This window comes from Chinchilla lanigera, unplaced genomic scaffold, assembly GCF_000276665.1.
Source record: "Chinchilla lanigera isolate Chin_1 unplaced genomic scaffold, ChiLan1.0 scaffold00101, whole genome shotgun sequence".
In the NCBI taxonomy this organism is placed as follows: domain Eukaryota; kingdom Metazoa; phylum Chordata; class Mammalia; order Rodentia; family Chinchillidae; genus Chinchilla; species Chinchilla lanigera.
Window position 1 is genome coordinate 2,321,673 of NW_004955502.1, and position 11,457 is coordinate 2,333,129.

The 11,457-nt window shown below is 38.4% G+C and overlaps 1 long non-coding RNA gene across 1 annotated transcript in view; it reads right to left on the reverse strand.

Moving 5' to 3' along the window:
• Positions 1-9,743, reverse strand: part of LOC106146905 — a 24,479-nt gene extending 14,736 nt beyond the window's left edge. The window contains exon 1 of the long non-coding RNA XR_001231531.1: positions 9,583-9,743. This is a non-coding gene — a long non-coding RNA (uncharacterized LOC106146905). The remainder of the gene's footprint in view (positions 1-9,582) is intronic.
• Positions 9,744-11,457: the final 1,714 nt, after the last annotated feature.

Sequence of the window (11,457 nt, forward strand, 5' to 3'; positions counted from 1 at the left end):
AAGATGGAGCCCACTGGGTCATACTAGTTCAGGCCAGCCTGGCAAGTGCAAGGTCGTGAGTTCAGCTCCCGGTACCGGAGAAAAACCAGTAAAAAAAAAAAAAAAAAAAGAAATGTTTGTTCATCTTGTGGGACACTTGCAAAATAAATTACTTTCAATACAAGGTCCTACTGTATATGTTTGTGTGCATATACATAGGTATGTATGTAGACACATATACAGATGTGCATATATAGATACATTATATACATATATATATACATATATATTTGATGGTGAGTATATAAAAAACTCATGAAAAATCACCTATGTTGTCATCCCAAGAAAATCAAAAGATGCATTACACTGATGTACAGTACAACACGTAAGAACACCTAACAAACAGAAATACATTTTAGCAGAAGCATTTTTACATTACATTGAGTCTGTGGTGCTAAAACAAATCATTGTGTATGGTTTTGTCTTTTCAGGAGCGGGGAGAGAAAAAGAAAGATGAGTGAATTACAAAGATGTAGGAATCATAAAGACGTGGGGATCATAGAGATCCTGTATGTTCCAAATCATAGAAAAGCAAGTAAGGATTTTTTAACTGCAGAGAAGACATTTGCAGAGTGCTTTGGCCTTGTGTGTTATTCTTAACTTGGGTTGTTCCTTTTCTTCTCCCCACCAGAGGTTTAATTTTTCATTTCAAAGCACTGTTGGTATAAAGCATGCCTCATTAGCTGTGGGAGGTAGCTGGTATTCATTAATTCAATTCTCACTTCATTTGCTTTGCACACAGTCATAATTAGCTTCCAAATAGCTTAGGTACCTTCAATAGATTTATGACTACAATTTTATTCTATGTATGCTTTTTTTTTGCTTCTTACCCTCCCCCTTTTCTGATACTCTAAAGATGATAAAATTTAAAAGGCCAAAGCTACTTTGGAGTGATTTGATGTTAAAACTTTTGACATTCAGTTGCCTTCATCTTGTATGATGAAGGCATAGAGATTTTGCCATTTTAGTAATTCTCATACCTTAAAATTATTGATAAAAAGGCAATTAAGTATTTTAACCTGCTGAAAAATACTTTATATTTAAACACAGAAATTTTGAAGCCTCATGCCATTTCAGCCTTTCGTATTTATTGTTTGAATCTACACAGGCTGTATAAAGGTTATATTTGAAATACTGTTTTCATATGGGGATTACACTCTCTTGGCAAAAATCAAGGCCATGAGCTGATGTTGCTATTGTGGTAGATTGAAAACAGAACAAATAATCACAAAAGTTTATTGCTGCTCCTTCCATGTAGAGATACAACCCAGTTCTCTTTCTCCTGAATCTGAACTTAGCCAGGTGGCTTCTTCGGCCAAGAGACTTCAGCAAATATAAGTTGAAACATGAAGCTTGTATTTACTCACTGTATCTGGAACCCTGTGTGGAAGTGTGGACTAGCTTGCTAGAGGATGGAGCTGTCTGATCCAGTCTCCCTGTTCACTCAAACCACCTACCACGCCTGTGAATAAAGTGATCTGGAGCCACTGGGATACCAGGCAACCTCCCTACCACCTGCCAGCCAAGTACTGCTGAAGCGAGTGCATGCAGGACCCTCAGGATTACCCAGCTGAGCTCAGAGCTGCAGAGCATAGTGGTACATGCCTGTAGTCCCAGCTATTCAGGAGGCTGAAACCTTTGAATTCATAAGTTTATAACTCCAGCCTGGGAAACAGGAAGGTTTTGCCTCAGAAAAGAAAAAGAAAAAGAAAAAACTGCTGGCCCACAGAATATTAATTAATGAGCTAACAGTCTTGGTTCTAAAACACTAAGGTTTGGAGTTATTTGTAATATAGCAAAGCTTACTGATTGAACTGAATTTTTTTAAATATTAAAGTAAATCTAAAGTTCCCTTTTTAACAATGACCTTGAATGCAGAATTAATTATTCCATGACAGAAGTGATCAAAATCACCACAAAGAATGTAAAAACCCCTTGTGATTAAAGTGAATAAAACTGCCACAAGGGAACTTAGACATATTCAGTAGAGACCCACTAAATACTTGACATGGTAAAAATAGGAAGACATAGCAGGTAAACAACCAAGTGTAGCTGCGATCCTGAGAAGTTCACACCGTAAAGTCTCATTTCTCAAAACAGGACCATCAAGAAATCTCACCCCAAGGAGGACAGGGAGAAAAGGGGGATCAAAAATGATCCTCTCTCTCTCTCTCTCTCTCTCTCTCTCTCTCTCTCTCTCTGTAATAAGTATGTATTGCAAGCATATACTAATTAAAATTAGTTTAAAAAGAAATATTACCTTGCTCCATCAGGAAGAAACAGAAGTCCGCCATATATATGGTTTTGTGTCCTCCATAAAATAGAGTTTCCACTCTTCACCAGCAGGTGAGTCCCTTTGGAATTCACCAGAGCTTATTTAGCCCAACTTTATTTATCACTCTTACAAATTAGATCAAGACAGAGTATAAACAAAGGAATTGACAGAAAACACACAAAATGTGTGCTGAATAACTCAAAAAGCAAGGTTTCTCAGATGGCTGAAAAGCCCTTTCCTCTTCAGTGGCTCCCAGTGCATTATGAACATAATGCATTGGTGCACAGTCCGTGTGATGACTCAGCTCATCTGAAACAGCTGATAAACCATATGTGAGTATATGCTGCTTAAAAGATCGGAGCTCCCAAAAACAAAAACAAAAAATTAACAACCCAATTCAAAATAGACAATGGACTTGAATAGACATTTCTCTAAAGGAGATATAAAAGTAGGCAAGAAGCACTTCAAAGCACACTCACTATTGGTATTATTGAGGAAATGCCAATCAAGCCACAATGAGATACCACATCACACCCATTAAGATGGCTGTTGTATTAGGTATTTTTCCTATTTTCAGGGACAAAATACCTGACACCCACAACTTGAAGGAGAGCTTTATTTTGGCTCAGAGTTTCAGTGGGTTCAGTCCATGGTTAACTGGCTCCCAGACAGAAACAGCGTGGTGGAAGGGCCCGGCAGAGAAAAGCTACTCAACCCATGGCAGCCAGGAAGCACAGAGGGAAATGGGGACTGGGAAGGACGGCAATGTTCACCCTTCCAGGTCACAACTCCAGTTAGGCCCCACCTCCTAACAGCACACTGAGCTGAGGACTCATCCAAACATTAGTCCACTGACGAGTGAAGCACCCCCCGATTCAATCACCTACTGAAACCTCCACCTCTGAACACAAGAGACTTTAGAGAACATTTTAGATTTAAACTGTAAGGGCTATCATCCAAACAAAAAACCAGAAAATAATAGTATTGGGAAGGCTATCAAGAAATTCCCATCTTGATGATGGGAATCTTGGATGCTAAGGCCATTGTGAAAATAGAATGGCAATTCCTCAAAATATTGAAAATGATTACTGTACAACCCACAGTTGCACCTCTGGATACACACAAACACCTGACAGGAGAGACTCAGACATTTGTGATGTAATATGGCAGCATTATTCACAATAGCCAAAAAAAGAGGAAGAATCCAAAAGTCCACCAGTAGATGAATAAACCAAACATGGCCTGAGGGCTTAGGTTATAGCTCAGTGGTAGAGAACTTTTCTAGCACACACAAGGTCCTGGATTTGATGTCCAGGACCACAGACAAAGGAAGCTATACATACCCTGGAATATTATTTAGCCTTTCATAGAATTCTGACAATATGACAACATGGACAAATTTTAAAGACATTATCCTATTTAAACAAGCCAGGCAGGGAAAGATAAATATGATTCTGTTTCTATGAAGCACTTTGAATAGTCAAACTCATAGGAGAAAAAATGTGGAGCAGTGGTCTCCAGGAGTTGGAGGGAGGGAAACTGAGAGATTTAGTGGATGCAGAGTTTTAATGTAAAGTGATGAAGAAGCTCAGGAAGACGCACAGTAGTGATGGTTGCACAACACTGTAAATGTCCTTAATGGCACTGAACTGTACTCTCAAAAATGGTAAGCAAAGTTTTATGTTGCAGTATATTTAATCACAATACAGGGTCACTTAGTTGTTACATATAAGGAGCACTACACATAAGGATTTTGTAATTTTTTAAATAACTTTAATTAGAAGCATTAAGAGCAAAGAAGAAGCTGAATGACCCCTGAAGGACAAGAAGAAGCATGCCAGATGGTGTCAACTATCCAAGCCTGGCAGTGCATACAAAGGCACAGAAGCGAAAACAAAACACACACACACACACATTCTCTCCCCTCTTAAGGGTGGGAAAACAGAGGAAGAGAAAAATTGAAGGACAGGAGAAAAATCATGCCTATTATAAATGGGCATCAAAGAAATTCAGACACATATGATCAAACCTACTGAAAATTTCTTTCCTGGTCTCGTGATGAGATTCTTAAAATAATCTCAGCAAGGTGCACACTGCGTAGAAGGAGGGAGGTCAAGGCAGAGACACCTACTGGGAGCTGCTCGGTAATCCTGACATGAGTTAAGGACCCAGCTAGAATTATGGTAATTGGGAGGAGTGAGCAACAAGAACATAGAAGACATTTCAAAGGAAAACAATGGATCGGAAGACTTTCTGGAGCCAGAAATAAAAATACTTTATTCCACTTTGTTGATAGGCCATCTAAGTATAGAAGTAAGACATGGAGATAGTCTAATTGGTAAGCCTGGGTTTTTAGGAGGAAAAATTATAATGTAAAGCCAAGTCTTTGCTGCTTGTAAGAATTGCAATTCACAAAGGGGGCGGGAGAGTTCTGAACAACATGGTGCTGGGAACCACCAGAACCTGTTTAATAATTCTCACATTAATGTTAGGCCTTCCTTTACCCTTACTTTAAAGGTAAGAAATCTGAGTCCAAAAGAGCTAATGACTTGCTCAATATCTCTTAATAAGTAGATGAACATGCTACCACTTTAATAGTAAAGCATTACAAATGAAATAAATACCTCTATGTTTTGTATTACAATAGAAACACAAGCTATGAGAACCATAAATACTGTAGAAGCATGAGCTCAAAATGAAATATATTAATAGTGACTCACAACATCCCATAATATCTTAGTGATCCCTAATCTGAAGTGTTTTGCAAGTTTTTAGATAAAATGACATAGCATAGGATATCTTGAAAATTATCTACCATCTTGCTTATGGATCTCCAATTTTCAGCATCACATACTAAAATAAAATGTGTTTAACTTAATGCATGTTCTAGCACTAATTAAATAAAGTAGAATTATAAACCTAATTTTATTACCAAAATAAGTTATCTAATAATTTAACATGTAATAAAATTCCCAGACTAAGAATATAATCTTTCTGAATACTGATACAACTTATAGGCTATGTTTGCAGAATGTTGATGAATTGTTTCTGAACTATATTGTCTCCCTCCTTCTCATCTAATTATTAAACGCATTAATATACACAGAAACAATTTAGACTTTTATAATTAACCCAGATTGTGGAAACAAAATTATATTAGTGAATATCAATCAAATGCTGTTTGTATTTTTTAAACTGTTTGCAATTTGATGCATCCTTCTTTTAAAAAGGTTAATCACAGTGATTTTGAATCTCATAGATAGCAATGCTGTAGATGTGTCTAGATCCCCCCAGCCTGTGGAGCAGTGATTGTCCAACATTCACTGGTTCACTTTTCCCACAGGTTCACGGGGGAAGGACTGTAACACCCAGAAGGGCCATTGCCCAAGTATTTCTGCAGGTCCTAAAAGGGAAAGAATAAATCTGCTATGTTATCTGCCCCCAACTTTTCCTTCTGGAGGTTGCTTTCTTACAGGCAAACTTGTAGTCACTGCCATCACCTCCAGGGACCTCTGTGTCCCCACTGTCTTCCCATAGTAGCCGGTCTTGGGGAGTAGAAGCCCTGCCTAGGGCTGCCTGGGATGGAAGTATGCTGCTTTTGCATAATCAGGGCCCTGCTGAGGTACTGTCCTGGGTGCAACCTTCTTGTCCTACAAGTATCACTTTTCTCAAGAAAGCAGATCCTCCATCTTTCTTCTAACACTCAAATTCTATCAAACTTCCACATACATTTTGTGGACAGAGATTAGGTTTCAATTTCTAAGAAAAGAATTAACTTGAAATTCACCAAAATTAAGAGAAATTATTGTTCAATATGTTTAATGGCAGTTCATGTACAATTCCAAAACTAGTCACTTTTTTCTCACTTAGATTAATAGGCTCAACTTCAATAAATTTAAATATACAGCATTTTTCATTAATTGGATCCATTCAAAAGCTAAACATACTGTTACTACAAAAGTTTAGTAATCTATACTACAAACAAAAACAGTTGATGGATAGAAATATTTACAAAAGAATTAAATATTCTTCTATGAAAAAGAGGGTTATTCTAAAAAGAAATCAGGATGTTCATTGTGTAACAGGTACACTCTAGTCTGTTTTTGGAGATGAGTTTTAAGGAAGTAGAAAAAAATGATATGAATTGTAGAGTCAGCATTGTAGAACTAAAAGGCACTGGAGCTGTGGTCATGATCTAATCAAAACTAAGTAAAGTACTGTATGTAAAAATAAAAAGATAGTATTCCAACAGAAGAGTGTATTATCTGAGGCTGAAGTAGACACACTGTGTACGACATTGGAATAGCCATGCGTGTAGCAGTGTGGCCTGACGTCCAGGGATCCGTCTCTTACTTCAACAGTGTCTGGGTGGAGCAGACCACCCCTTTGGTTGCCCTCCTCGTGAGAAAGTCCTACAAACAATTGTTGCAGATTAAATTTCTCATCTGACACTTCTCTATTGGATTTTAAAAGATGTGCCAAAAGACTCCACCAATATTTGGTTGAAGAAAGCCCTTTCATTTCCGGGTCTTTATATGATTGACGATGTCTAAAATTAAGGTGGGAGAAAGAGGTGAAGTCTTTCTTTAGATAATTAAAATTAATGTGCATGTCCTTGGTTTCCTGATGCTGATTGAAAGTCAGACATGCAACAAGTATTTATGACAGGAAGCAGACCTTAGCTGCTTTATAGGGTAGGTACAGGGGAAGGTATGCCCCTGGATGATATGTGGCACACTTTAAAGGAAGAAATGTCTCTATTAAAGTGGGAAAGAATTTACAGAATGTTTACTGGAAAGCAGGAGGCAGTCTTTTTAGGATTCATAACCCAATCGTGGAAATTTTATGTTACTTAGAGCCTCTGTAAAAGAAAAAGAAAATGCATCAAAATGTTTTCTCTTATGTCCAGATGGAGATCCAGTATATTTAATGACTTACAAAGATGTGTTGTTGTTGCTGCACATGGACTTTGCTATAAAGGTTATTTTTAATATAATCTGCTAAGAAAAATGCACTGTACCTACACACAGTTTTGGGGTATGATTTTGTGAATCTTTCTGCTTGTTCTGCATATTTTTTTTTATAGTACTGGGGATTGAACCAAGAGCCTTTGCACCAAGTTACAACCCCAACCATTTTATTATTTTTGTATTTTTAGGATCTCACTAAGTCACCAAGTTTCAGCATGTGCCATAACACCTGGCTCACACATAGTTTTTAATCAAGTCTTAACCTCTACAAGCCCAAGGCCTAAGGATGAGAGTGCAGGTATGCGGTACCAACCCAGACAAAGACATCATAACCAACGGGTTCAGAAAGAGAACAACTGCGGCCATATTTCCCATTCATACATTTCAACAAGACTAAATTAACACAGAAATACCTCTGAGAGCTATTCCATGAGCAGATGAAGTTCATGTCACCATGGATGCCTTTTCCTTGTATGTGAAGATCAGTATTTCTTGGTCCTTAATTTATAGACCATCCCAATAAAACTTTACTGATTCTAAATCTGGATCATAAGCATCCCCAAGGTCTGTATGACAAAAGCTAGCTCCTCAGTTGAGCGTGTCTGGGTGGTAGTAAAACTCTTAGGATGTGAGACTTAATGGGAGTTCTCCAGGTCACTGAAGATGCGTTTTGCAGGGGAAAGTATAATCCCAGCCTTTCCTCTCCCTCTCTTTTTATTTCTAAACACTATTTGAGTCATTCTGTCCCACCATGAACTCTCCACCACTGCCACTGGGCACCCACACCAAAGGCTTAAAAACAATGGCACCACTTAATTATGAACTGTAATATTTAAAGTCATGACCTAAAAACACTTTTTATTGTTACAAGTTAATTTCATCAAATACTTGTTATAGCAATGGAAAGCTGACAAGCACAATCACGTATCCAAAGACAATGATTTATGATTATCTGATTAGATAATTTATGATTACTAAATCATAATCTTTATGATTATGATTATCACATCTAAATATTTGATCTGGTACATTGATTCCCAGTGTGGAATGATTTGGTCCCCCAGAGACCCTTGGCTATGTCTGGGGACTTTCTGTCTATCAAATTTTGAGGGTTCTACTGACAGCTAGCCAAGGATACTGTTTAAAAAAACCTGCAGTACACAGAATACCCTGTACAACAAAGCCCCAAATGTCAATAGTTCAAGTCCAAGAAGCTCTGTTCTAGTACAATGAAGAATATAGACTTATTTGTGAATATTCTTTCTCCTTTACTTCTTCATCTTTCTATCTGCTACTCAAAATCATGATTGGTTTCCATTCAGAATGTTCTAATCTGCATGATTTAACACAATTATTTTGCACTATCTTAGCTTGCATGGTAGTTTTTATAAACTCACACTACAAAGGAAACACTAACAGTGCTTTTCATTCTCTACCTCAGTCCAGAGGGGTAGTCAGGTAGGTGTGTGTAAAAAGTATCTATAAAAACCAAAAACCTCCAAGATCCCAGTCCTTAGTTACTGGTACGTACTATTTGTCAAAAGCTCCTGCTCAAGAAATAAAGTTCTTTTTAAAACATTCAGTTCAAGTAGAAGTTAATCTAAAGCAAAAATTATTATTGCATGTTTTTTAAAAAAACAAAATATTAATACAAATTCTCTAGAAAAGAAGAGTCATTAAAAGCAGAGTAGAAACATTTGCTCATATTTTAGGCAAAGAGTTTCCTAAATAATATGACATTAACTTGTTTTTTGTGTCCTCACCTAAACTCTAATATGTAAGAATTGTATTTGTGTTTGTGTTCCCAATACTTAATATGGTGTAGGCCCATGGTAATTAATGAATAGAAAATTAGCAATGGTTAAGAGACCAAGAATGAGTTCTAACCTCAGTATTACTTCATTGTGTGAACTAGAAAAAATGAAGTATTCTGCCTAAGTTTGTGGCTTTAACTGAAAACATTTAGACTCACTGAATAATATTATAAATATATTAAGTGATTTAGAATTGGTAATTCTTTTGCAAGAAAAATAAAGTTACTAATCTCCTACCTATTCTAATTTGGAGTAGCCTTCCTGTCCCATTAACAAATAAAGTGCCACAAAGAAATTTCACATGAAAAGTTATGTTAATTTGACATAGTATTAGTTAAAAGAAAGAAAGGGAAAGAGGAAGGGAGGGAGGGAAGAAAGGAGGAAGAGAGAGAAGGAAGGCAGGCACGTTAGGGTACACACTGACTGAAAAGAGAAGAAAATATCCTGCAAAAGTTTAGAGAAAATATTTCATTGTCTTACTTACTTTTTTCTCATTACTGAGACTCAATACCCAACTCTCACAAGCTGAAGGAGGGAAGGTGTATTCTGGCTTACAGTTTGTGAAGGTTTCAGTCCACAGTTGGCTGGCTCCAAGGCAGGGGGCATGGCAGAGGGCATTGAAGAGGACAAACAGTCTATGGCAGGTGTCAGGAATCAGAGAAAAGAGATCAAGGAGTGAGGAGGGAGAGGATCCTGTCAGGCCACACCCGCTATGACCTACCTCCTCAGGCTTAACCTCTGAACACCACAGTTAGCTATAAACTCATCAGTGGACTCATGCCAGATGAGTGTCACAGCCCCATGAGGCAATCCCTTGCCCACCTGCGCAGCATGAAGCTTTGGAGAGACACCCAGTTATAAACTGTAATATTAAGCTTTTATTTGTTGCTATGCACTGTGCTGGGAAGCAAGAAAACAAAACAAACCAACAAAAAAGAGGAGAATATTATCTCTTTGCTTAGCAACTCACCCAGACAAACTGAGGGGCATGCCAAGAATGCCACACCATGTTTCCTCAACGAGGTATGGGCTGCAAAGAGCAGAGCCAAGAAGGAGCTTTGATCTACTCTGCACCCCTCTTTTTATCACACCCCATTTCCTCACCTCCATAGAATGAATTTCATCCTTTGGAAAGACCTTGGCAACGTTCTTCACGCATCAAGAATATCAGGTAGGTTCGCAGGGTGAGAATCATTACCAGAAGGAGTTGGGGAAAGGGACAAAGTAGAGTGAGAAACAATTAACTTTATTGTTTTTTAATTAAAAAAGATGCCACTGAAGGGAAGGAATAATATTTCTCAGGGCACTATATATTTCCCTCATAGTTATAAATTTTAAACATATTACTGTGGTGTTTTATATAATATTACAAGAGAAAAGACTAAACAACAAAAAGAAAAAGCAGCTGTCAAATTTGGTTCGGCATCAGAATCATCGGAAGAATTTAGGAAAGAATCACACTCAGGCCTTATCCTCCCTGTCAAATAGCAATGCACTGTCCCTAACTATTGAACAGCGCAACCTATTTTGACTCACAGTTGAGAACTTTCAGTCCACGTTTAGCAGGCCCCAGGAGGGAAAGGGCACCGAGGAAGAGCCTGCCAAGGAAGAAAGCTGCTCACATCAGGGCAGCAGGAAGCAGAGCGAAGCAAAGAGCAGGAAGGGAAATACACGCCTCCAGATCACACTCCCAGTGACCACCAGGCTCATCTCCTAACAGCAGGTCAGCTGCTAACCCATCCACGGTCCAAATCTTTTCCAGAAGCAGCACCTCTGAGAACATGAACTCTTTCAGAACATCTAGATCCAAACTACAACAGGTCGGATATTTGTTAAAAATACTTTTAAAAAAATGTTACACTGGCTGCTGCAGCAGGAGAAAAAGCCCATAGAAGACTCCACTCCACAAAAACAAAAGGCAGGAAGGTTTGTAAGCACTGTGTAGGGAGTGGATTCAGTGGAGGTCTTTATAGGAGCTGTCATCAGTGTGGTTAGGCCTCTGTTTGCTAATTGTCTCCCATTGCAATTATGCTTCTTTTTCTCTGCTCCCCACATATGCACAGAGACTGGGAAAGAGGGGCACTGTGTCGCTGACTGAAGGACGGTTGCTTGAGAAAGACCGTGGCCTGCAAACCTGGGATGAGGCGAGAAGACTTACCCAAGGGACAGGAAGAGGTTACAGCTGCACATTTTCTGAAGCAGTCCTCTAAGGAAAGGAAATCAGGGGCCTGATTTCTTCCTCGGGAAGAAACTGTCTGAAGGAGTCCAGCTAGGGGAACATCAAGGCCATCTTCCTCATACTTCAGTGCACTTTATTAGTTCTCTAGATCTGATAGTGAGACGTGAAAATGAAGGGACA